We start from the raw sequence: 27,559 nt of genomic DNA, 5'->3' as shown, positions 1-27,559 counted from the left end.
TCAAGTAAATTCAATATCTCTCGTTTTACCCAAGGACTCCTGCTAGCACTTGTCTTTTTACCTACTTGATCCTCTGCTGCTTTCACTATTTCATCTCTCAAAGCTATCCATTCTTGTTCTATTCTATTCTATTCCTTTCCCCCCATCTTGTCAGTCATTCTCTAATGCTTCCTCTGAAACTCTTTACAATCTCAGGTTCTTTCAGAGTATTCCTATCTTTTTGCAGTTTCTTCAGTTTTAAACTACAGTTCATCACCAATAAATTGTGCCCAGGGGCCACATCTGCCCCTCGAAATGTCTTACAATTTAAAACCTTGTTCCTCCATCTTTCTGTGTCATCTGGCCATTTTCAGAATCTTATCAATATTCATCCATAAACTTTCAGCTGCTAATCTTGTACTCAAATGAAGAAGCTTGTTCAAAGATCTGCCAAAATTCAGGTACAGTTTGAGCCCTCAAATATGTTTGTCCAAGCAACAAGTGCGACATAGGCATCTCAACTCTGCCATGTTTGGCTATAGATGAATTTTTGAAATGAACATGTGCTTCAGAGGGAACAATTGACAACAATGGGGAAAGAAATACAGTAGAAAAAGAATGGGTAGCTTTGAGGAATGAAATAGTAAAGGCATCAGAGGATCAAGTAGGTAAAATGATGAGGGCTAGTAGAAATCCTTGTGTAACAGAAGAAATATTGAATTTACTTGATGAAAGGAGAAAATACAAGAATGCAGTAAGTGAAGCAGGCAAAAAGGAATACAAACGTCTCAGAAATGAGATCGACAGGAAGTGCAAAATGGCTAAGCAGGGATGGCTAGCGGACAAATGTAAGGATGTAGAGGCTTATCTTAAAAGGGGTAAGATAGATACTGCCTACAGGAAAATTAAAGAGACCTTTGGAGAAAAGAGAACCACTTGTATGAATATCAAGAGCTCAGATGGAAACCCAGTTCTAAGCAAAGAAGGGAAAGCAGAAAGGTGGAAGGAGTATATAAAGGGTCTATACAGGGACGATGTTCTTGAGGACAATATTATGGAAATGGAAGAGGAGGTATATATAGATGAAATGGGAGATATGATACTGCGTGAAGAGTTTGACAGAGCACTGAAAGACCTAAGTCGAAACAAGGCCCCGGGAGTAGACAACATTCCATTAGAACTACTGACAGCCTTGGGAGAGCCAGGCCTAACAAAACTCTACCATCTGGTGAGTAAGATGTATGAGACAGGCGAAATTCCCTCAGACTTCAAGAAGAATGTAGTAATTCCAATCCCAAAGAAAGCAGGTGTTGACAGATGTGAAAATTACCGAACTCTCAGTTTAATAAGCCACAGCTGCAAAATACTAATGTGAATTCTTTACAGACGAATGGAAAAACTGGTAGAAGCTGGCCTCGGGGAAGATCAGTTTGGATTCTGTAGAAAAGTTGGAACACGTGAGGCAATACTGACCCTACGACTTATCTTAGAAGCTAGATTAAGGAAAGGCAAACCTACGTTTCTAGCATTTGTAGACTTAGAGAAAGCTTTTGACAATGTTGACTGGAATACTACCTTTCAAATTCTGAAGGTTCAGGGGTAAAATACAGGGAGCGAAAGGTTATTTACAATTTGTACAAAAACCAGATGGCAATTGTAAGAGTCTAGGGACATGAAAGGGAAGCAGTCGTTTGGAAGGGAGTGAGACAGGGTTGTAGCCTTTCCCCGATGTTATTCAATCTGTATATTGAGCAGTAGTAAAGGAAGCAAAAGAAAAATTCGGAGTAGGTATTAAAATCCATGGAGAAGAAATAAAAACTTTGAGGTTCGCCGATGACATTGTAATTCTGTCAGAGACAGCAAAGAACCTGGACAAGCAGTTGAACGGAATGGACAGTGTCTTGAAAGGAGAATATAAGATGAATATCAACAAAAGCAAAACGAGGGTAATGGAATGTAGTCGAATTAAGTCAGGTGATGCTGAGGGAATTAGATTAGGAAATGAGACACTTAAAGTAGTAAAGGAGTTTTGCTTTTTGGGGAGCAAAATAACTGATGACGGTCGAAGTAGAGAGGATATAAAATGTAGACTGGCAATGGCAAGGAAAGCGTTTCTGAAGAAGAGAAATTTCATAACATGGAGTATAGATGTAAGTGTCAGGAAGTTGTTTCTGAAAGTATTTGTATGGAGTGTAGCCATGTATGGAAGTGAAACATGGTCAATAAATAGTCTGTAAAAGACGACATTAGAAATGTGGTGCTACAGAAGAATGCTGAAGATTAGATGGGTAGTTCACATAACTAATGAGGAGGTATTGAATATAATTGGGGATAAGAGGAGTTTGTGGCACAACGTGACTAGAAGAAGGGATCGGTTGGTAGGACATGTTCTGAGGCATCAAGGGATCACCAATTTGGTACTGGAGGGCAGCATGGAGGGTAAAAATTGTAGAGAGAGACCAAGAGATGAATACACTAAGCAGATTCAGAAGGATGTAGGCTGCAGTAGGTACTGGGAGATGAAGAAACTTGCACAGGATAGAGTAGCATGGAGAGCTACATCAAACCAGTCTCAGGACTGAAGACCACAACACAACAACAGCAACACATGTGCTTCAACCTTTCCCACACTACAAATTTTTTGAATGAATTGCTAACAAACTGGACGCCATTTTAACAAGAGCCTGTGTGGCCTCAGTTGTAATTAGGGATTTTTTATCAGGTAAAATACTACATACAGTACTGAGACCAACAGTCCAACAACACTAGAATATACTCTGTCGAGGAGCTCCTTGAAAAATTAAGCTGATTCTTGTTTTATTGTTGACTGCGTTTACTTAAACTTATGGAATGACTTTTTTCGGTTTCATAAACATTTTATTTTTATCTGTTATTACTTTTTTGTTGTAATTTCATGTAGAGACACGTTCCATGATCTTGGAGATTTGCTCCCATGGAACTTGATGTGTAAATAATAAATAATAAATAAATGAATTATCTCTTCCCCTTAGATTTAATCTGAAAATATCAAATGTGGCTAAACCATTAATGCTTTGTAGGATTATAGGACATGTCCTGTAGTGTGGGACTCTGACATAGTTCTCATTGTAGTTTCAACTCATTTATTCAGATTTTTAAAATAATTAAATTTTAATGTACTCACTAATTTATATGAAATGACTATGTCTTTCATGCAGATACCAAATTAAGGGTACTCTGCAGGTACTCAAATCCACCAATGTCTTTTATCTGTGGTAATTTTCTTAGATCCAATTGTCAAATCAGGTGTGTTAATAGAAGACTCAAGACTTTGGAAATTTTTGTTTGACAAAATAAGTCACTTCCACATCCAAATTAATCAGTGCAATTTCAGAAACAATTTCTCATTAACAGCTCATCAGTTTCAGTTAGTATGTTCTGGGTATCTGAAAACTTTTCCTGGACTTTAGAAAATTGTTAGTGTATCTTTAATTATCTCTTGCCTGTGAGAGTAAATGTAAAGTATTGTTTTGAAGTTCATTGAGACCCCAATACGACTGCATCTTCTTGATTCAGGATACAATTAGATTATTTTTCATTCCACAGAACCATTGTGAAGAGATCTTCAAGGATACTGACCATGTCATAAAACAAGAAATAGGCTCATTAAAAGGAAATTAAACTATTGGACAGTGTCCTTCATCACATTTAGAAAAATTCACACACACATTTATACATCAACAACTCAGACATTTGGACTACATTGTCTCTGAGAAAACAAATTTACAACCAATGACTGTATGACATAAGAAAACTTTCCCTGGGAGCCAAATTGAACATTTGCATATATTCACAATTTATTCAAGACTTACTATCTTTGTCAGAATTCAGTGTTGCTTATTACAATTATTACCGTGAAAATAAACTTTTTCACACACAATTTATTTTCAGTTTGTCACTTCATTCCATTTTGTCTCCCTGTTTCACCAGTAAATCTTGGGACATCCATAGTTGATACTAATAAAGAAAACTCAAGCAGGGATTAATATCTAAGTGTGACTCCGAGTGATGTTACAATATAAATGCTATGATAATGCTGTCTACACTTTTGCCACTATACTAGTACTGTCAGTCTTGTCATTCACCACAACTTCAGTATACCGTATTTACTCGAATCTAAGCCGCACCTGAAAAATGAAACTCGAAATGAAGGAAAAAAGAAAATTTCCCGAACCTAAGCCGCACCTGAAATTTGAGGCTCGATATTCAAGGGGAGAGAAAAGTTTTAGACTGCACCTCCAAATTGAAGCAAAGTTCATCCGTTTTAACATGAGACACAATATCAGTTGAATGGGTGAAGATACAGCTACAGTAGTTTGGTTCAAGTCGTAAGCTTAACAGTTAAGCTTTAACAAGTAGCCATTGTTATGTGTCAGGCGTTCCGCCCGTATTTATAAGGGTACCCTTCCTTTTTCATGTGCTCCATCTGGATTGAATCGATTGCTTATTTTGCTTTGATCTGACAAGTGCCGTTCTCTTTGTTATAGGTGTTTACATCACTCTAAGCTGAAAATGCATTATTGTACTGTGTCATGCATTGTTTGTCGCAGTCTGATAATGAGTGTTTACGACCTGTCACCGCTCGCGGCATGACTCACTTTTACGTGCGCTACCGTGGCCTACAATAAAAAAAAGAGAGGAATTGTCTCATAAGGGAAACAATGGCAAGAGACTACTATTTGTTGTTACTTACGCTGCCACTTTCTTTGATAATGATCAACAAGATCCAAATAATAGACTGCGTATGATAGAAGATGTTCTGAACGAGAGTTTAGCGAAAATTTTTCTCCATTTGAAAATCTTTTCAGACGCCTCTTTAGTACATTACATTCTGCACAGCAATTAGAGTCATCTTAGATTTAAAAATCTAGTCAGTTGCCAAGCTTCATTTCTGACTCTATCACTGTTCAGCATAAGAATAATACAAATATAAACATGACATGATATGTATATCCTTCCGCGTTTGCCGTTGTCTCACTCTAGTTTCATAGTTTATTAGGCGTACAGGATTTAATTGAGATAGCAGCAAACAGAAAGAATACATGGCATAATGTTTACATTCTTCTACCATTTCTTTTACTTTATTTACTGACGCAGAGGTTTTGGTTCCAGTGTTTATATTTGTGCCTGCAAAGCATGCCTGTGTAGCACTACATATATTCGACGACAGAAGTTAGTTGTGGTGAAACCTACCAAAATTTTTAGGACTTCCGCTTACTTTGCACTCGATTCTAAGCTGCAGGCGGTTTTTTGGATTACAAAAACTGGAAAAAAAGTGTGGCTTAGATTCGAGTAAATACGGTAAATGTACCCTAAGTCCTGTTTCTTAAAATGGAAAACTGTAACTAAATGAGCCTATGGTCACCGAGGTTGTCTAGTCAATTGTAGTCATGCTGTGAGATGTCCAATATCAGAGGGGCAATGGCATGGGAAAAGGTAAGTCCAAGGTGTGCACATGCAACACAAGTAGTCCAAGTTCTAGTAGCAAACATCGGCCATCTCATTGTTAGTAAGATGAGTGGTCCAATGTTGGCAGCTAAAGCTGCGGTGTTGGCACAAGGTGATATTCCCACAAGCTGCTGCAACTTCTCCTGGCACAAGGATAGTATGAGTCATTTCTGAATGCTGATGTTGTTCCATGTATCACCCTTCTGCACCAGAAAATGTCAGTTCACATTTGTAGGCACAATTAAAGCTACACCTTTCTGCTGTTGATAAATTGGTTAGCTGTGTATGGTCTCCTTGAGCAACCAGCAACATCAATCCCTTCTTTTGACTTTCTTTTCTAATTTATTGATTTGTCAACCTTCAAATATTTGATGTGGCTTCAAATTTGTGTGTTGCTCACAGTATTTCAGCTTAACATTTTCTTCACATGCTGTTGTACTCTCTGACAGATCTAGTGTGCAAAATTCTCATTAAAAGCTAATTTATTCTTCTTTCAGTTAATTTAATGTCTTCATTTTTATTTATTTAATTCACCGTCACTGCTTATTTCGGCCTCTTCACAGGCCTGACAGCTACACTCACCAAAATGAGATGTTAGATTTCATGATATAAAGTTGATCTTGTCTTCTTGGTTCGGACATCGGACATTCAAAATGGTTGCTATTATTTGCATGTAGATAACACCATCATTGTTTAAAAAAAAAGTAATTAGTTGTGTGCTTAATATAATAATCTGTTGTATTGACTCAAACCATGTACATCACTCTCCTTGCATTAGATCAGTTCAAGTTTTCCTCTCTGTGTATAAGTTATTATCCTTAGGAAAATATGATGATGACTCAGTTTTACCCAAAATTGTATGTTAGTTCATTATAATGTAATTCTGACATTTAACATGCGACCATTGACAATTGTCATGTATGTCTCACCCTAATGTGTGACGTGTTTGTGTGAAACAATCTATTCTAAACACACAAGTATATGATTGCATTTCACAACAAAAACATGTAATGCGATAAGTAAATAGATCCATTAACATCTTTTATTAAATTTTGCTCTAGAACATGTCTTGGTCATCAATCATTGGTAGGAAAATTTGTGAGAAATGCACTGATGGCTTGTCTCACTACAAAATACAAAATTATGCACATAATGAGAAAAGGCACTTAGTCGAAAATGATGGGTTTGTGGTGAATGACCGTAAAAGTTTAATTGTGTCTGAGAAATCTGATCTTGCTTTATTTGACAGTAGGGCATTTTTATTGCTGTCTACATTTGTTTAGCCACATTTTAATGAACTCTTTATAACTATAAATTTTAATTCTGTTATTTGCTTGTTACAAAGTAGAGCACCACTGTTGTTTAATATAACGCAGTACTACTCTTGTCTCTGGATCATAGTAATTATTAAATACAAAATGACACCATAGCATAAAAATTATCATGTTGTTCATGGACTCTGAAATGTTACATAATGGTATAAAGTACAACATTGATGAAATAACTGTTTACAGACACAAATGACTTGATCTTTTTCCTCTGACAATATTTTGTACAAAACAGACAGTCTTTCACATTCACTTTGTAAGGCTTAGTGAGGGCTTGAACTAAAGCAAGGAATGCATATTCCCTGTAGTTAGTAACAAAGAATTTGGACTTTTAATCCTACATAATTCAGTTTTTGCATTTCACTTATGGCTGTTTCCCAGTAAACCCCTGATATAAAGACATACAATGTGTTAGATCACAAACTAATTAAATCAGCAGTATGTGAGGTTGATTTCAGTGTCATAGATAACTTGCATAACAGATATATTGTGTTTCTGTTTTACAGGAAACTGCAGCTGCAGAAAGTAGAATGCAGTGCACCAGTTGCAGCAAAGAGACAGCTGGATAGGGAGCCATTGGGAGGGAAGGGGAAGCGGATGCGTCTGTTACCACCAGCTGATAGCAAACCAGCACCACAACCAGTGCCACCTCCTGCCCCTGCAGCCTCTGAGCATCCGGCTCCTTCTCTGCCTGTTCTTCGGCTATCAAAGTCGGCATCTGTACCAGTGAGTTGTTCACTGATTTAGAAATAGTTCTAAGTTGTAAATGAAGATATTGATTAAAGAATTCTCATCATTATTAGTAAAATTCCATCCTGAAACACCAAGATCAAATGAGACTTCATCTATGTACAAATTTAGTTAACTTTTAATTCTTTAAGTGATCTAACAATTCAGAAACTATAGGCAACAGGAAAAATATTGTCTAATTCCTATGCAAAACCTGGACGTGTCTTTCTTCTTTGTATTGGGGCATGTAGAAACTGAGGGCAGAAGCAAATTCTATAAAATGTTTTCAGTGAACTGTGCATGTAAAATTTTTATAAAATTCAGACTTTTGACAATATTCATCAGTATCTTCATTAGGAAAGCAACTGATACCAAATAGTTGCTTTTCTCTTGAAGACAGTTGTAGATAATGTTGAAAACTTGGACCTTTATACACGTTAAATGCAAAAAAATCGCCAGGGGTATTGTATACATCATATCTGCCCTGGAAAAAATTGTGATTACTTTAAGTGAGTTGATATATCAGCAAGGGATTCCATTTGGCAGCACAATGTGACACAGTATGCTGCCCCATAACATGTTATTATTAGAGCAACGTTAAGGGGCTATTTACAGTAAAACGTTATTGTCTTAAAAAATTGAACTGAACACAATAACTCCATCTGTCAGGGTGTATATGACCCGGGACAACCGGGAGATCCGGGAAAAACCCGGGAATTTTTCATTGTTCTTGTTCTCAGTTAAATTTTCGTAATTTTTACTGGTAAGAACTGATACTATAGCGAAGGGTATTACTGTATCCCGCTACTGCAGAATAATACTGCAGCAATAAAACATGAGCGAAGGAAAAAACGAAAATAAAACTTAAAACTGCAAAGGAAATGCACCATATACAACAACAAAACACAGTGCTCATACAAGCATCTGCCAACAGGAAAATATGTCAAAGGCTTTGGGAAGACTATGCAATGCTTCGTAACAACAAATTGCCTCCGATGAGTGTGACATCACAACTGTTTACATTAGATTCGTTTTAGCAGTTACAAGCTGGATCATGCGTATGCGCAGGTGAGTAGTAGCTTCTCCCACTTCTGGCTACAGAAATGTGGCTGTTGGCTGTGTAAGCAGTCACAGCAAGCAGCTAGATGTTACTGGGAAAAATTTTAGTGGAGTGCCCAAGCTGCCAGATTCATGCATGCGCAGCAGGCCAAGATCTGGGAGGGGGGCAAATTCATAATCTTGAAGAAAAAAACATGTTTTGTTAGACAAAGCGCATAGCATCTAGCGCACGTTAGTCTATCGATTATTAATGTGACTTTGAAATGCATCCCTGTCGGTTTTTGAACATTTTCGAACACATTCTAAGTTGATTTCTGAATGAATTGTAAGTTGATTTGTGAATATGTGCGTAGTGTTCATGATGTCTCTGTCAGAAACAAACTTTCATGAGTGGAGTAAGGCCGAATGGATGAATGCCAACCGCTGTATGATTGTGTGTTTGATTGGGTTTGCGAATGATGAGCGTTGTTATAATTACTAGCGAAATCCATAGATTCAGACTACTGGAGTAGAAATAAATGAATAACAGGTAAGAGAGATTACGTATTAAAATGACTCTGAGCACTATGGGACTTAACATCTGAGGTCATCAGTCCCCTAGAACTTAGAAATACTTAAATCTAGCTAACCTAAGAACATCACATACACATCCAAACCCGAGGCAGGATTCGAACCTGCGACTGTAGCGGTCACACGGTTCCAGACTGAAGTGCCTAGAACCGCTTGGCCACTGCAGTCGGTGATTACATATTACCTTCTCGGTGTATCCAAGAAAATGAAATTCTGACAGAAAATTTTTTGCCAGATCGCTATACTAGTAAGGGTCAGTTGTACAGTCCATGACTAGCAGCCGCTTTGAGTACTATTCTGGAAGTAGCACGGCAAACGCGTTGTATGAACATGTAACAATGCCTAACCGGAGAATAATCGCGGGATAACTAAACTGGTGATTCTGGTAGGGTTAATGAAGTTAACCGGCGAATAAGCTTTGACATTGACAGGAATAGTTACAGAATTAGTGATAACAAGACTCTTTGTTAGAACGAGGAAGGAGGAGAAATGGGGACACCACACAAACTATGGAACAATATGACGATTCTAAGTTTCTATAAAAATTTTGTACTACTACTTTTCAATCTCATGCTTGGGAATCTGGAGCGTATGAATGAAGTGTGAAACTATTTCCTAAAGTAAACCTTTTGCTTGTAGTAGGCCTAATAGCCATTTGATATTGGTTCTTTGTGAATTATATTCTGTCGTTAAAAATGACTGTTTGTGCCAAAATAGTCTCGTTTATTTGGTGCGTGTTACAATTGTGGCAGTATGAGAAAGGCCTATTTTGTTTTATCTACCAGAGAGTGACAAAATAGACATAATAAGATCGAGAAACACCACCATTCTTGTGCCCTATTTTTATTAACAGCTATTAGTATTAGACAACTACATTTCAATTTTTCATGTAGCAAAACGTTTGCAGAACTTTGATGAGGCAACAGATTCTTTCGCAGAAACGAAAGCACGCCATGTAAAGCTGTAGCAAGATTAGAGAGAAAAAGTTCTTGGAGCTAAGGATTGAAGAAATGTGTATTGTCTTGCTTGTTTCATGTCTTTAATGGTTTTATGTATCCTATATTTAATTTTATGTCACACAAAGCAGCAAGTTGTTAGCTGATAGGGAATAAAGAATACAAATTTTCTGAAGAGTTTTTTTTTCTGAATAGAGGGACAGGATGTCAAACCGGCCAACTGTAAGCATAAGAGGCACCACAGGACATTTTAATTTCCACTGTCCTGAATATGGTTTGATGGTATCCATTACAAAATACACGTTTCAATTCCACAGAGCGAAATACGGTGACGTGCGATAGGGGAATGCTGTATGAAGAGGTGTGGTGTTGCGCTTTGGCACACTTAAGACCATATAACATGTCTTACATTTCCTTGAACACACATGTTTTATGCATCAGAATCTTCAGAAAGATTTGCACAACAAAATGTATATATTTTTGAAAATTCAATTTTTTTCTAATTGACGTCCTGTCTGAAACGCTTGAGGGAGTGGCGAGGTATTGCCCCGGTTCGGAAATATCATAGATCCAGGGGTGATGCGCAGAGCAGTCTAAGTTATAGTGGGCAAGTGGGTAGTCTCCACGTGACCCGTATTTACATTTAGTGATTTTGCTGTTTCCCCTTCATTTACTGCTCTCATGTGAAATGAAAACAAAATAGATATCTGTGGCCAGGGGCTATCAAGTGAATTAAAAAATATATTTGAAACAAAGTGTTTAATTCCACACACTGTTCGCTGCATTTCAAGTGCACGTTTTCAACTTCTAGCACGTATGGCATTATGCCATAATAAAGAACCAAACATGAGATAACATAGTACTGGTACTCCGAGTAATTTTACATCCCGAAAACTTCATTGAAAAGCTTAATATCAGGTCGTGGCCTACTTCACTAGGAATTTGGATATATGAATGTGCACTTTAAATGTGCATATTTTAGTATGGGTCACAAAATTCCGATGCTCTTGGAGTATCCTCTGATGTCTTGTTTCTTTTATGACATAATGTAAGATCTTCTAAAGTTTTACACACATGAACATATGGGCTCCTGCATAAACGAACCTATTTCTAGTAGGTCGTGGGAAAATATTCCGATTGGTGGTTTGAAAAGCTTTGCTATCAAAGTAAATTTCCTTTTACGCCAAGTTGAACTGTGTGCGAGAATGTACGATGAATTTCTTAAATCAAAGAGTGTTTGACTCTCATTTAGAAATCAACTCTTTGATGATGAGCTATTTAGATGAATTTCAAGCCCAGAAGATCAGACATTTATATCGTTATTAAAAATTTTACTGACACATTTGTGTGATATATCTTACATTGTAATACACGCAGAAAAGACCAACATTATATGTGAAAGCTTAGCCTCTCTTGCATCGTATTAATCTTATAGACCAATATTAAATGTGAAAGCTTTGCTTTTCATGTAGCAACACTATGTATATTAATTTAAACCATTAGCTTTTTCTGTTTGTGTGTTCCCGCTTCTTAACAGTGATGCTGCTATTGGCTGACTACATCACATGTCCTCAGCTCTGAATACCCGCTGTCATCGACTGGCGAGGTCACGTGACATGAACTATGCCTGGCTTACAAAAGATCATTGCAATCTCGATTTCAATGCTTCAGAATGTAACATGCGGTGTTTGGTGGAATTTGAATTTATATTTTCTTAATACATGTTGCTGCTCATCAAAGATCTTTCCAATACGTGTTTATTCCCTGTGTTTCATTTTCTAAAGCGCCGGGAAATTCTACACCCACTTATAAAACCATAACCATTCAAAGGACTGATAAGTTATACAGTTCCGAGAGTTAACAGGGAAAAAGTATGTTTTCACCCGGGAGAAAGTGTATTTTTAACCGGGAAATCCGGGAGAAATCCAGGAATATTTTTTTCCTTGTCCGCATATACACCCAGTCTGTGTTTTCCATTAGTTTCCTCAGTTTTTTTCCAGTTTTACAGACAGCAAGGGGGCAAACAGAGTTCAAATTCGTATTCTGGGCATAGAGATTTGCATTTATCACAGTTTCCCTAAGTGAATGGCTATTGCTGGAATGACTTGTTTGGAAAGGATGTGGTAGTTTTGCTGCTTCACACTTACAGATTTTAGCCTTGACTTCCATTGCTAAGAACCTTTGCATTAATGCAGTGTTAAAGTTCTAATCTGACCTTTTACATTTCTGCAAAATTTTCAATTTTGTGTGATAAAATGTTTTTTATTGACAAAAAAAGGCATGCTTTGCTTACTTGTCACCACTTTATTGGTGGTGCAAAAGAAAAATATAAACAAGGAAAAGGAAATGTATTGAAGTAATAATAACTGAATAGCACTGTTTTATTGAGTAAGTGATAAAGCTGGAAGACTGAGAAAAATGTGATTGATTATAGGAACTAAGGGTGGACAAATATTCACACAAACTTCCAGTGTACCAGGTGTCTCTCTTAAAGACTCTTTAGGCACATTTACTCTGGTTCATCAGCAGATATTTGCAATGTGTATCTTGTGTCAGCCCAAACAAATACTGCTCATCACATCTTTCACACGATTCCCAGCTTTGACGAAATGCATCGATTTATTTCCCGTTTCAAACAAAATGACTTTTAAATTGGAATTTTACATGCCCATTCAGTAGAGTATTACCAGATTAGTCTAGAGTGATATTTGTATCATTGATATGTGTTAAGGGGAACAGTGAAACATAAGGAATAACCGGTACTCCAGCAGTGACTGATAAGCAGCGTGTTTCTGCACGGCAATAGCGGTCAGCGCAGACCATGGAGGTGCTGTCACTGCAGGAGTACCCATTATTCCTCATGTTTTGTTGTCCGCGTTAATACACATCTGTGAAACAAATATTGCATTAGACTAATTTCGGCCTGTCTGTTCAGTAGGCACATAAAATACCACCTAAAAAATAATTTTATTTGTAAGAGAAAACAGTCTGATGCTTCCCATCAAAACTGGGTGTCACATGAAAGATGTGATGAACAGCATTTGGCTTTGCTGGCTCCAGATACACAATTGAAAAAGAAAATTGTAAATATCTGCCAAAACACCAGAGAAAATGTGCTTGATGACTCTTAGGAGAGAGGCCCTGAGTAGCATTGCTTCAGATTGAAAAGAACGACGTATGCATGAGAAAATCAGTCAGAAGTTTATCTACATACCTTCCAATGTGCTGTCTGAATCATTTTCTAGCAGGAACAAAATGAACAGTATCACCTGAGGCAAAGTTATCAACTTTTGGTTTTATAAATCGTATTCTGCCATTTTATTTTTTTTAATCTGTTCATGAAACTAACTAACAATACTACTGAGGCAACTAATTTAGTTAGTTTGGAATACCCAAGGAAAACAGAAAACAGTCAGTCTGTTCATGGAAAGAGTAGTCAACAAGCTACTTGTGTGCTCAACAAGATGCTGACTTCAAACGGAGTCACAGTTTCTGGTGTAAATAGCTGACAATACTAAAGTTAAATCCTTTTTGTAATGTTTGTTTTGTACAGAAAGAGAAGAAAATGTTTTCATGCAGAAAACGGCATCATGTTGACAGAACCATTGGATCAAAAGAATTGCAAAAACTTGTTTAAGAAGCCCAACCACAAGATGTGTGGTGCACAAATTAGGTACTTGGCCATCGGGGTAAAATTGTCAGTAGTGAGTGACATCTTGAGTACTTGCTGTGTCCCATGTAAACTGGGCAAAGTCCTGCATTACTAAGCCAGCCTGCGATGAAATATACTTCTGTGTATGCTCCTAAAAATGGGACTCAACTAGAGATTTCAGATGGAAGTTACAGGGAGGGAGGCAGAGTATTCCTCAGCATCAACCACTACATTAAGAATGAGATATAGTAACGGGACACATTTTTGTCCAGCCGTATTTCAGTTGTAAAGAAGGAAGATGGTACCTCGGATGAGGTTCTATGCCTGTGTCTATGTAACTGCTCCACAAGCTATCATTGGTGCATGGCAGAGGATACCCCATACCACTACTAATCATTCTTTTTCCTGTTCCACTTGCAAACAGAGTGAGGGAAAAACTGCTGTCTATATGCCTCTTTGTGAGCCCTGATATCTTGTATCTTTTCTTCGTGGTCCTTGCTCACAACGTATGCTAGCAGGAGTGTTTGACAGTCAGCTTCAGATGCTGGTTCTCTAAATTTTATCAATAGTGTTTCTCAAAAAAAAAGTTATCTTCCCTCCAGTGATTCCCCTTTGGGGTCCCAAACATTTCTGTAAAACTTGCGTGTTGTTTGGACCTACTGGAAACAAATCTAGCAGCACGCCTCTGAATTGCTTTGATGTCTTCCTTCAGCTCGATCTGATATGGATTCCAAACCTTGGACATTGCTCAAGAATAGGTTGTACTAGCATCCTGTATGTGGTCTCCTTTCGTAAGATTCTCGCAATAAACCAAAGTCAACCATTTGCCTTCCCCACCACATTTCTCACAGGCTCATTCCATTTCATAGTGCTTTGCAGCATTACACTCAGTTATTTAAATGATTTGACTGAGTTGAGCAGGACATTCCTAATACTGTATCCGATCCTAATACTGTATCCAAACATTATAGGTTTGTCCTTCCTATTCCTCCACATTAACATACATTTTTCCTCATTTAGAGCTAGCTGCCATTTGTCACACCAACTAGAAATTCTGTCTTTCATCTTTTATCTTCCTACAATCACTCAACTTCGACACCTTACTGTACACCACAGCATAATAGCAAACAACTGCAGATTGCTGCCCAGCCCCTCTACCAAATCATTTATGTATATAGTGAACCACAGAGGTTCTATCACAGTTCCCTGGGGCCCTCATGGCAGTACCCGTATCTCTGACGAACACTGTTACTTAAGAAGTCTTTGAACCACTCACATATCTGCTAACTTATTCCATATGCTCGTACTTCCATTAACAATCTGCAATGGGACACAATGTCAAATACTTTCTGGAAATCAAGAAGTGTGGAATCTCCATTTTGCCCTTCATCCATAATTTGCAGTATATCATGTGAGAGAAGGGCAAGCTGAGTTTTGCACAAGCAATGCTGATTTGTGGGCATAAGCATCTCAGTCTCAAGAAAGTTGAGTATACTCAAACTGAGAATATGTTTGAGAATTCTGCAGCAGATCGAAGTAAGAGATATTGGTCTGTAATTTAGTGGGTTCATTCTTTTTTCCTTCTTATATTCTGGAGTCACCCGTGCCTTTTTCCAATTGCTTGTGACTTTGCTCTGGGTGAGAGATTCACCATAAAAGCAAGCTAGGCAAGGGGCTAGTGTCATTAGAGTACTCTTTGTAAAACCAAATTGGGATGTCATCTGCACCTGGTGATTTATTTGCTTTCAGTTGTTTCTCTATGCCCTCGTTGCTTGTTACTATTTCGTCCATACTGGAGTCTGTCCAATGGTCAAATGATGTTAGTACAGTTCTCCTGTGTGAGTGATTTCTTGAATGTGAAATTTAAAACTTCAGCTTTCATTTTGCTGTCTTCAACTGCTACACCTGACGGTCAACAAGGGTATGGAGCCACTGTGATGCCAATAACTAAGCCCAGTAAGGGCAAACACCATCCTTCTAGCTACCGCCCCATCTCTCTCACCAGCTGTGTTTGCAAGATGATGGAATGTACGATTCATGGCTGGCTGGTATGGTGGCTCAAGTCTCGCAATTTACTAACCACTGCACAGTGTGGACTTTGAGCAAACCGTTCTGCAGTTGACCACTTTGTCCACACATGACATGGAATGGTTTTCTGTGGAAATCCCAGACTGTGGCCATGTTTTTCAATTTGGAGAAAGCCTACAACACTTGCTGTAGGACGGGTATCCTCTGTACTCTCTGCACTCTCTGCCTGTGGGCCTTTCATGGCCGCCTGCTCCGTTTCCCTAAGAAATTTTTAAGAGACAGAGTTTTCATGGTCCGTGTGGGTTCTGCCATGTCGGACACATTTATCCAGGAGCCTGAGAGCCAATTAAAGATTTTACACAGCACCAGGATTTTCACAGGTTCTGTGACAATCTTTTGCTAAGTTATGATAGTGGTAGTTGTAAGCTCTGCGCATAGATCTTTTCATAGATGCACAAATGTCTACTAACCTTTGCTTGTTGTCATTTGTGCGTTTCCTTTTGAACAAGAGAGCAACAGCCTCCGCTTCCTCAGCATCTTCCGAATTTCATTATTAAACAATAGTGAGTCTTTTCCATACTTTATCCACTTCCTAGGCAAATAAATCTCCAGACCACAATTTACAATCTGCTAAAACTTTGTCTATAATTCCTCAGTGTCTATCTTACTGGAACTAAGTGATACCAGTTCACTGTCTAAGTGAGATGCTAACAAATGCATATCTCCTTCTGCTATTTAGTAGAAACACTCCCCTAGCCTTCTAGACTGATTTATTAATTTCCGTAACCATGTTGCTATAATGACATCATGATTACCTATCCCCCTTTCTGTACTGACATTGTCGGTAAGGTCCGGCCTACTTGTAGTTACAAGGTCTAAAATATTTCCATTGTGTATAGCCTGCTCAAGACAGTTTTCAGAAAATGTGTTCAAAAATATTTCACATGACTATCTACCTCCCCCCTAGCAATGAATCCTTAGACATCCCAGTATATACTCGGTTAGTTACAGTTGCCTTCAAATAGTACTACATGATCTGGGTATTTACGCACTACTGACCATAGACTTTCTTTGAATAATTCTAAAACTGTCACAGCAGTATCGGGTGGCCAGTAAAAACAATCTCCCTCCCATGGCCTGTAATCTGTCTTTCTGATGTACGCTCAATGACGCGCAAAATATCTCAGAACTTGCCACTTCGGGTTTCAGCCAGCTCTCGGTCCCAAAAATAATTTTAGCACAAGACTTTCCAGGGGGGCAGTAAATTCAGGAACTTTATTACAAAGACTTTGACAGTTCACTGATAATATTTTGACAGTAAATGTGTCTTTAGTCTGAACTCGGTATGACGTCTCTTGCTGCATATCGACTGGTGAGTATTCAATAGAGCACCTCAAACTATCATCTAGTCTAAAAAGACCTCATGTGCACTCCTCAAGTACCGTGCTATGCGTGTAGCGGCTTCCTTTGTGTAGTGCAACCCTGATCTATCAGGGGAGCCCTAAAAATGCAGCTCTAGAAATCTGCAGCCATGTTTTGCCTTCCCACACTAGAGGGGATCACAAAGCAGTGTGAAATTTGTCAAGAGGTTACGAAATCATATATTTTTGACTGAAGCTACCATATGTGTACAAATGCTCAAATATGCTGTTGTCACTGACTGAGTTATGTGTAACTCAATTCTAGCTGTGGAATCATTCCATGTAAGAACCAAATGCATAGGGATCCTTTTGAATTACTGTGATTAGAGGAGGTTGAATATGTAATTGAATTGCAGCACATAGTGAAGGAGATGATCTCAAGAAAGTGACATTTCTGAAAATTTATTTTATTTACCTTACTTCCATAACTTTATTTGTAAAGTTATAGCATACACTTTATTCTATAAAAATAGTGATGAAGTAAAATTTTACTCAATACAGCTCCCGTATAGAAGTGACCTAATAATGTTAGCTTAGGAGGAACTAAATGTTAAAGTGTCCTAAAAATATCTGTTTTACACACAAAATGTTTTTTAGCAATATCTTGGACATTATTCACCTTCAAGTAGCCAGAATGTAATGTTTGAATGTACAAATTTCTCTACAGAAAGACAACATTAGTAATATACACCAATGATGCAATTGTTATTCGTCAAGAGTGCTATACTAGCATTGATCTATTTTTATCGCATCAGATTTTGTGGGAAAGTTTTTACATTATACCTATAGTTTTTACATTATACCTGTAGTGTTTGGGAAGACGTGATTTTCCTCTAAATAAATAACACTGTTGGCCCAGTGTATAATGTACATAATTTATTTGTAGACATAAAAATGCAGTTCCTGGTTCAAAAATATGCCCCCAAAAGTGGCACTGAGTGTCCAGAAGGAACTGCTTACTCCATTAACAAAATTACAGTGTTTCATCAGCTTTAGCCCCTACATGGTGACTTCATAACGAACACGGATGCCCAAGCCTTTGTGTACTGACCTTGAGTGCAACATATTTGTGGTTCATTCCAAAATTTCTCTCAAGAGCACACTTACATGGTATCTGTAGGAAAAGTAAGCTGTGTGTATTACATCCACATTCATCACATAATAATAACCACTTAGAATTTGAAGCTGTTAGGTATGGTGTAGCACTGAGTTCTATTTTTGGACCTTTGTTGTTTCTTAAACACATATAAAATTTTGCTGAGGATGCAAGTATAGGAATTTTTATTGTGCCATTGCCTTGAGGGAAAAGGCAACCTATGGAATATCTGATAACATTAACAGGTGATTAAAGGCAAATGGTGTATCATCAAATTAAGAAGAGACTCAGTACTTTCACACCAATACTTCACATAGAACTGAGGCATAAAGATGTTTATTTAAAAGGAGCAAGGGAGTGGCTGTGTGGGGTAAACATATAATATGGGGACCATTGCTAATAATGTATTAACAGGTGATCCCCAATAGGCACTCATGGAAATATTTAAAGAAATAAGGGACTGTGTCAAGGGAATGACGATCTTAGATTGTCTGTCTCCTCTAACATGCGACTATTTATCAAATATGGTCTAACATATTCACCTATTGCTAAAAGTTCTGTCTCTATAGCACTTACATGTGAGACATGGAAAAAGTCATGAACCCTTTAAGGCAGTGAGGGAATCATTGGGATCTGTGAGCAGTTTGCCAAAATCACTAGTCAACATCCTACAAATCCATTATTTGAACCATTTTTTAATGGATGCTATGGTCTGTTCAGCCGATAAATACAGGAAATATGTGCTGCTTAATGTGGTAAAGCCTAAGTACACAATACTTGTATTTTTCATGTGAGTCAGCATAGTGAGTTTACTCATTTAATCATTGTTTGTAATTAGAATGGAGTTACTTCTGTGTAAAAATTGAGGGTCCTGTTTTATCCTTAAATGCTGCATATTTATTGTTTCAAGCAGTTTCCCCTGTAATTCAATCTTTTTGGTAAGGAATTTACTGCATCACTCTTGAAATCGTAAACAAAATTTCATTCTACACCCAATTTGCTAATTTAATCTCTCTTTCATTGAAAAGCGTTCATAAATTCGCATTTTCATATGTCTGAGATAAAGATTTAATTCCATTTAATTATTTGTACTGTACCTAACAATTATGTTTCCAGCTGTTGGGAGGGCGTAAACGATTAGAAGTATCGAATGGTGCTCTCAACACTCCACATGGTCCACTGACATGGGTCTGTGTGTGCAGTGTAGCAGACACTGAACAGCCACCAGACTGGGAGGCTGTGTTGGGTTCTCTGGCAGCTGGAGTAGCTGCCAATAACCAAGTTATTGCTATTGCGTGCCAAGATGCTATGCTCCATTTTCTTGATTTGATAACAGGTACCGTAGCATCACATTAATATTTCATTACAGATGCAGAGGATTGGCTGAGAACAATCTTAAGACTATTTTCTAAGTATATTATTTGTTAATTGAAATTATAACTAAATGAAGAACATGAAATAAGTTTTTACCCAAAAAATGGTTTAGTTAAACATATAAGATAATCGTATATGTAATTAGGTATGTTTATTCCACTTGTGTCTTAAATAAGAGCTTTACAGGAGGAAATGGGGGCTATTTAAGGGGAGTTCAGTATTCCAAAAAACATTTGATATTCAGTAACAAGTACTAGCTGTAACTCATTGTATTGTAATGTGCATGGGTAAATATTAGTCATTTAGTGCATACCAAAACTATTTAAAACACACAATGTACTGTTCCTCAGAATCCAAGCAATGTCAGGGCTCATTATTTTGATGGGAGTAATATAGACTGTCTGACATTCATTTGGTTAAAGACTCAGTGTTGGTTAATTTTTCACTCACTGTACTCTCAGTTAATCTGCACAACTGGATTGCACATGTTGGAGGTTACATTTTGCACAGTCTCTTTGTGAGTGCTTGCTTGTTCTTGGTTCTTCTTAGCTGTGTCAAGGAGAGGAGGATCCATAGACCTTAGTATTTGACATAAAATTTCAACATGATACATCTAATTGTTCCTGAGAGGAGGGGGGTTTTAACAGACAGCTGGACAACAAAATGCTCCTCTTAGAATTCTGTTTCTACCAATTACGGTACAGAACCCTAAGAATGAGCTCCAAGGTCTCATAGAAGATGCACAGTTGTGTCAAAAGTTGCTACAGTTGCTGTCAACTGTTCTGCTTCCCTTACTTTGTGTTCAAGGTGCCATTATTAATGACTTATGTCTCTCCATTAACTCAACAAAAAATAATGAAGTTAGAGTTGTTAAGAGAGTGATAAAACCCCTAAATAACAAAAGTCAGATTTGTTGAAGCACTTATCGTACTCCTAACTAAAGTAAAAGAGAGTTTGCACTTGAAATACTATAGTGTTTTGGTGCCACGTGAGCTGACATTAACCAAATTTATGTCTCCAATTCATCTACTATCTGCTTTGAAAACACAAATAAGATCACATAATTCCTGTGTAGATGTGTTCTAGTGAGGGAAAAAGTGAGTCTTTTGTGCTAATATAGAGTGTGAAAACTTCTTCAGGGCAGAGATGTACCGTATTTACTCGAATCTAAGCTGCACTTTTTTTCCGGTTTTTGTAATCCAAAAAACCACCTGCGGCTTAGAATTGAGTGCAAAGTACGCCGAAGTTCTGAAAAATGTTGGTAGTTGCCGCCACAACTAAATTCTGCCGTCGGATATATGTAGCACTACACAGGCATGCTTTGGAGGCACAAAGATCAATACTGGCGCCAAACACACTGCAAAAAAAAAAAGGTGGAAGATGAGCACCTTCGACCACTGCATTTTCATATGTTATCCAACGAAGTAAATACAAATTCCGTATTGTCCATCTTCGAATGTAGCAGCATTTCAATGTATTACGAAAATCCGACTGTCAAGACTATTTGGGATGTTTGACAAAATATGGCCAACTCTACGTTCTGAATTTTATCCTACCTGTGAGAAGAGATGGTTCCTTATAGGAACTTTTATGAATTGTGAATCACATGCAGTATTCTCTTCACCATGAGAATAATATGAATATAAACATTTCGCCATGTATTCTTTCATGTTTGCTGCTAACTCATTTAAATCCTGTCTGCTTAATAAACTACGAAACTAGAGTGAGACAACAGCAAATGCGGAAGAATATACATATCATGTCATGTTTATATTCGTATTATTCTTATGCCTAATAGTGATACAGTCAGAAATGAAGCACAGCAATTGACTAGATTTTTAAATCTAAGATGACTCTAATTTCAGTGCAGAGTGTAATGTACTAAAGAGGTGTCTGCTAAGATTTTCAAACAGAGAAAAATTTTTGCTAAACTCTCGTTCAGAATACCTTCTATCATACGCTGTCTATTATTTGATTCTTGTTGATCATTATCAAAGAAAGCAGCAGTGTAAGTAACAACAAATAGCAGTCTCTTGCCATTGTTTCGCTAATGAGACAATTCCTCTCTCTTTTTTTTTAAATTGTAAGTGGCGGTAGTGTGCACAAAAGCAAGCCAAGCCACATTATCAGAATGCGACAAACACTGCATGACACAGTATAGTAATGCATTTTCAGCTTAGAGTGACTGACGTAAACACCTATAACAAAGAGAATGGCACTTATCAGATCAAAGAAAAACAAGCAATCAATTTAAACCAGACAAAGTACGCGATAAAGGAAGAGTACCCGTATAAATACGGATGGAGCACCTGATGCGTAACAATGGCTACCTGGTAAAGCTTAACTGCTAAGCTTACGACTCGAACCAAACTGCTGTAGCTGTACCGTCATTCATTCGATCTAAATTGTGTCTCATATTACAATGGATCAACTTTGTTTCGAATTGGAGTTGCAGCCTAAAACTTCTCTCTCCCCTTGAATTTCGAGTCTCAAATTTCAGGTGCGGCTTAGATTCGCGAAATTTTTTTTTTTTTCCTTCATTTTGACTCTCATTTTTCAGGTGCGGCTCAGATTCGAGTGCGGCTTAGATTCGAGTAAATACAGTGAGTTGTTGTGGAGATTCTGAGGCAGGGTTCCATGTGAAGAACTCCATCCTATCTTTGTGATGGCAAAACATTGATGCTGTCTTTTCATTGTCTGAGAGTAAATTTACTTGTGAATTGCTCATAGTTATCATGACTCGACTAAACATTAAAAAGTCACAAATCAGAGGAATGTGTCGCTTTCTGTGATAAAAACCAGAGTAGAGCCATGTGTCATTTACCAATATTGAGAAACTATAAAGTGTTGGGTGATACATCCAGTTTCGACAGACTATTAAGGATTGGTTGACACATCTTGTCTCCTACACTGTATTCCTTGGGCTTGAAGCTTCTTCAGACTATTATCACAACTCAGAAATCGTCATTGACAAATAACTGACTTAGTAAGTGTAAGACGTTCAGGGGTCTTCAGGAATATTTTTTACACACACACACACACACACACACACACACACACACACACACACACACACACACACACACACACACAATCACGCGTGCGTGTGTGGAGAAACAATGCTCTGGTGAGCGATTTGCAGGTTTAAATCACCTCAGGGTATGACCGTGTAGTGCATTTGACCTGTGGTCGTCACCCGGTGGTGCTGGCAGGAGTTCACATACGCAGAGGTGCGTTGGTGCATGTCATAGTACGGTGCAGCGAGTAGGTGTGCAGACGTTTTCAGACATGCTAATGGTGACTGTGTGTTGAAAATGGCTCAAAGAGCACATATTGATGACATTATGAGGGGTAGAATACTAGGGCGACTGCAGTCTGGTCAAACACAGCAGGTTGTAGCACAGGCCTTCTGTGTGCCACAAAGTGTGATCTCACAATTATGGCAATGATTCCAGTAGACAGGAAATGTGTCCAGGTTCTACAGTACGGGATGTCCACAGTGTATATCACCACAAGAAGACTGATATCTCACCATCAGTGCCCACAGATAGCTGCGAAGTACTGCAGGTAGCCTTGCTCGGCACCTTACTGCAGCCACTGGAACAGTTGTCTTCAGACACACAGTTTATAGATGACTGAACAGGCATGGTTTATTTTCCCCTAGACCTGCAAGGTGCAGTCCACTGACCCCTGGTCACAGGAGTGCTCGTAAACCCTGATATCAAGAACACAGTACATGGTCATTGAAACAGTGGTCCGAGGCTATGTTCATGGACGAGTACACGTGTAGTCTGAACAGTGATTCCCACTGGGTTTTCATCTGGTGTGAAGCAAGAACCAGATACCAACTCCTTAATGTCCCTGAAAGGGACATGTATGGAGGTCATGGTTTGATGGTAGGGTGGGATTATGATTGGTGCACGTAACCCCTGCATGTCTTTACAGAGAAACTGTAACAGGTCAGGTGTATCGGGACGTCAGTTTGGACCAGTACGTCTGCCTTTTCAGGGGTGCAGTGGGTCCCACCTTCCTCCTGATGGATGATAATGCATGGCCTCACCGAGCTACCGTCATGGAGGAGTACCTTGAAACAGAAGATATCAGGCGAATGGAGTGGCCTGCCTGTTCCAACATCAAGCACATCTGGGATGCTCTTGGTCGAAGTATGGCTGCACGTCTTCAAACCCCTATGACACTTCAGGAGCCATGACAGGCACTGGTGCAGGAATGGGAGGCTATACTCCAGCAGTTGCTCGACTACCTGATCGAGAGTACGCCAACCTGTTGTGCAGCCTGAGTACGTGTGCATGGTGATCATATCCCATACTGATATCGGGGTACATGCACAGGAAACAGTGGCGTCTAGTAGCACATGTGTTTCGGGTCGGTTTTCTCAACTTATCACCAGTACTGTGGACTTGCAGATCTGTGTCGTGTGTGTTCCCTATGTGCCTATGCTATTAGTGCCAGTTTTGTGTAGTGCTATGTTGTGGGGCACCACATTCTGCAATTATCCTTAATTTGTGAACATGAGTGTAATTACAACCAGAATGCAAAGAAAAGTAGTATAATTCACACTTACGATGATGATGATTATGATGATGATGATGATGATTGGTTTTTTGGCGCACTCAACTGCGCGGTCATCAGCGCCTATACAGAGTCCCAATTTTTACACAGTCCAATTTTTTTACACAGTGCAATCTATCCATAGTCACATGTGATGATGATCAAATGATGAGGACAACACAAACACCCAGTCCCCAGGCAGGAAAATCCCCAACCCAGCCGGGAATCGAACCCGGGACCCCCTGATCCAGAGGGAGCAATGCTATCCACAAGACGACGAGCTGCTGCATAATTCATATTTAACAGTGCACTTATATACTTACCATTTCACAAAGTGCTCGATGATGACATTCTACCATTCCTCAGCAAGATTAGAACTTTGGTTTATTACAAATCAGTTAGATAATAATTTATGATATAATTTTAAGGGCACTATTACTTAAAAATTTGATATCTTTCTAGAAAGTGAAAATCTTCATAATTTGTAAGAAAAAGTTGGCTAATTACCCATAATCTCTCCATTTGTAAATAATATGTTTTACTGTCACTTTTCTCGTTTTTACATTATGGTTTGAATTTTAGTGAAAGACTTGGGAACACGAATTCATACTGTATCATCAGTTGTATACTATCTTTGTGTTTCTACAAATGTTGCACGTGATATCCTCATGCAAACAAACTGTTACCCCTAATTTCTTTGTCCATCTATGTGATTTAAGGTATATTTTTGAGAATTTTTGATGGTATACAAATGTTGTTTGCAAAATGGTTTAGTTTAACACTTCAGATAATCTTTGTTGTTGTTGTGGTCTTCAGTCCTAAGACTGAGTCTCTTCATCTCCCAGTACCTACTGCAACCTACATCCTGTATCTGTTTGGTGTATTCATCTCTTGGTCTCCCTCTACGATTTTTACCGTCCATGCTGCCCTCCAATACCAAATTGGTGATCCCTTGATGCCTCAGAACATGTCCTACCAACTGATCCCTTCTTCTACTCAAGTTGTGCCACAAACTTCTCCTCTCCCCAATCCTATTCAGTACTTCCACATTAGTTATGTGATCTACCCATCTAATCTTCAGCATTCTTCTGTAGCACCACATTTCGAAAGCTTCTATTCTCTTCTTGTCCAAACTAGTTATCGTCCATGTTTCACTTCCATACATGGCTACACTCCATACAAATATTTTCAGAAACGACTTCCTGACACTTAAATCTATACTCGATGTTAACAAATTTCTCTTCTTCAGAAACGCTTTTCTTGCCGTTGCCAGTCTACATTTTATATCCTCTCTACTTCAACCATCATCAGATATTTTGCTCCCCAAATAGCAAAACTCCTTTACTACTTTAAGTGTCTCATTTCCTAATCTAATTCCCCCAGCATCACCCGACTTAATTCGACTACATTCCATTATCCTCATTTTGCTTTTGTTGATGTTCATCTTATACCCTCCTTTCAAGACACTTTCCATTCCGTTCAGCTGCTCTTCCAAGTCCTTTTCTGTCTCTGACAGAATTACAATGTCATCGGCGAACCTCAAAGTTTTTATTTCTTCTCCATGGATTTTAATACCTTCTCTGAATTTTTCTTTTGATTCCTTCTCTGCTTGCTGAATATAGAGATTGAATAACATCGGGGAGAGGCTACAACCGTGTCTCACTCCCTTCCCAACCACTGCTTCCCTTTGATGTCCCTCGACTCTTATAACTGCCATCTGCTTTCTGTACAAATTGTAAATAGCTTTTCGCTCCCTGTGTTTTACCCCTGCCACTGATAATCATATTCCGAACAATGTTTATTCCAGTTGTCATAAATAAGAACTTTACAGGAGGAAGAGGGTGCTTTGAAAGAGGAGTTCATTATTCCAAACCACTGCTATACAGTAACAATTGTGAGCCAAAGTTGTGTGTTATAAAAATTTTGTCAGCAATATCTTGCAGAGAAAATCATGTAATATTGGGTTTTGTGCATATTGTAACTGTCATAATTTGTTCCATTTAATTTCCCCCCTTCAATAGCAATGTATTTTGTTTAAAGTGCTGCTGTTTCCAAGTTAGTTACATGGATCTGTTAGCATAAAACACACACACAAACACAAATCTTCAGAAACTGGGGCAATGTGAAATGGTTATCTTACATAGCACAAAATATTCGGGAATATGATGAGAACTATCATTAGAAGCAAAAAAGGTCAAGTAAACATGGGCTCAAAGATGCATATCTTGAAGAGCTGTGAGCATTTGATTATTTTCAATACTGTAAAACAAATATCTTCTACTGCAAACTCTTTGCTTTCCATATTTTGAGAAGTGATAGTGTGGACCAAAACAATAAAAAATGTCCAGTAGGCATGGGTTCTAAAATGTGTACCTTAAGAGCTATGAGCCTTATTCAATAGGAGAGATGTTTCAAAGTAGCAAAGATGTCCTCCTGGACCATCCTGTACATAGAAGTGAGACATACTGTATTAAAAGGACAGCAAAAACAAAATAACTTAGCAAAAATTCTAGTGTACAGGAGTATCATGGACTAGTGTCACTGTTAGTAATTTAGGGTGCTTGAAGTAAAACTAGCTGTGGTTGTTAAATGGCATTAGAACAGAAATGCTTTCAAATGTAGAATCTAAAGTTTTAGTATTAGGTATACAGTCATATTCTATAAAATAAACAAAATATATAAATGTAATAAAATATTCTGTGAACTAGTATGGCAGTGGAACCACTTTAAAATATGACACAATTTCATGAAAAGCAGCAGTGTTTTTAAGTATTGTAGCAGTTACCTCTTGGATCAGGATTTATAATGGTCATGGAAGCTAAATATGTGAGGTGGTCACACTAGTGGTGCAGGTGGTCAACCTCGGGAACTGGATGAGGTGGCTGTCATGCATCCTAAGGCGTCACTGAAACAGCAGTGTCTGGAAACATGTTTATTACTTGTGAGTTTACAGTACTGATTGTCTTGTCTGGTGGTGTGGAAGACCTGCTGAGTAACATACCAGAGTGCAACAAGGAATGCAGGCACACAGCTTTCTTGATTACAGCCATTGTGTAGGTCAGGACCCAGTGGCCATGTCAGGCAGGAAACTGGAATAGGAATCTGTAGGCGCAAGCCTACTTTGGCTCACTGGCAATTAGTGTGGTGCACCCCAGCACTCTCAAAGATGATTGTGCACTTAAGCAGGTGCCAACAGGATATCACGAATGGCAGACATTCTAAAGGAGGAAGCCTAGGCACAGATCAGCAGCACAGTGTACTGCCAGGAAGACGGTACTATGAGGGCTTTGCAGAAAGTTTTTTAGCAGCTC

At 38.4% G+C, this 27,559-nt stretch overlaps 1 pseudogene; it reads left to right on the top strand.

Annotated features, from left to right (window-relative positions):
- Window positions 1–27,559, top strand: part of LOC126419662 (protein HIRA-like) — a 356,219-nt pseudogene that overhangs the window by 132,813 nt on the left and 195,847 nt on the right.

This window comes from Schistocerca serialis, chromosome 9 (genome assembly GCF_023864345.2).
Source record: "Schistocerca serialis cubense isolate TAMUIC-IGC-003099 chromosome 9, iqSchSeri2.2, whole genome shotgun sequence".
Classification (NCBI taxonomy): Eukaryota; Metazoa; Arthropoda; class Insecta; order Orthoptera; family Acrididae; genus Schistocerca; species Schistocerca serialis.
Note: the sequence above shows the minus strand (reverse complement) of the source record. Positions and strands in the feature narration are given on the sequence as shown.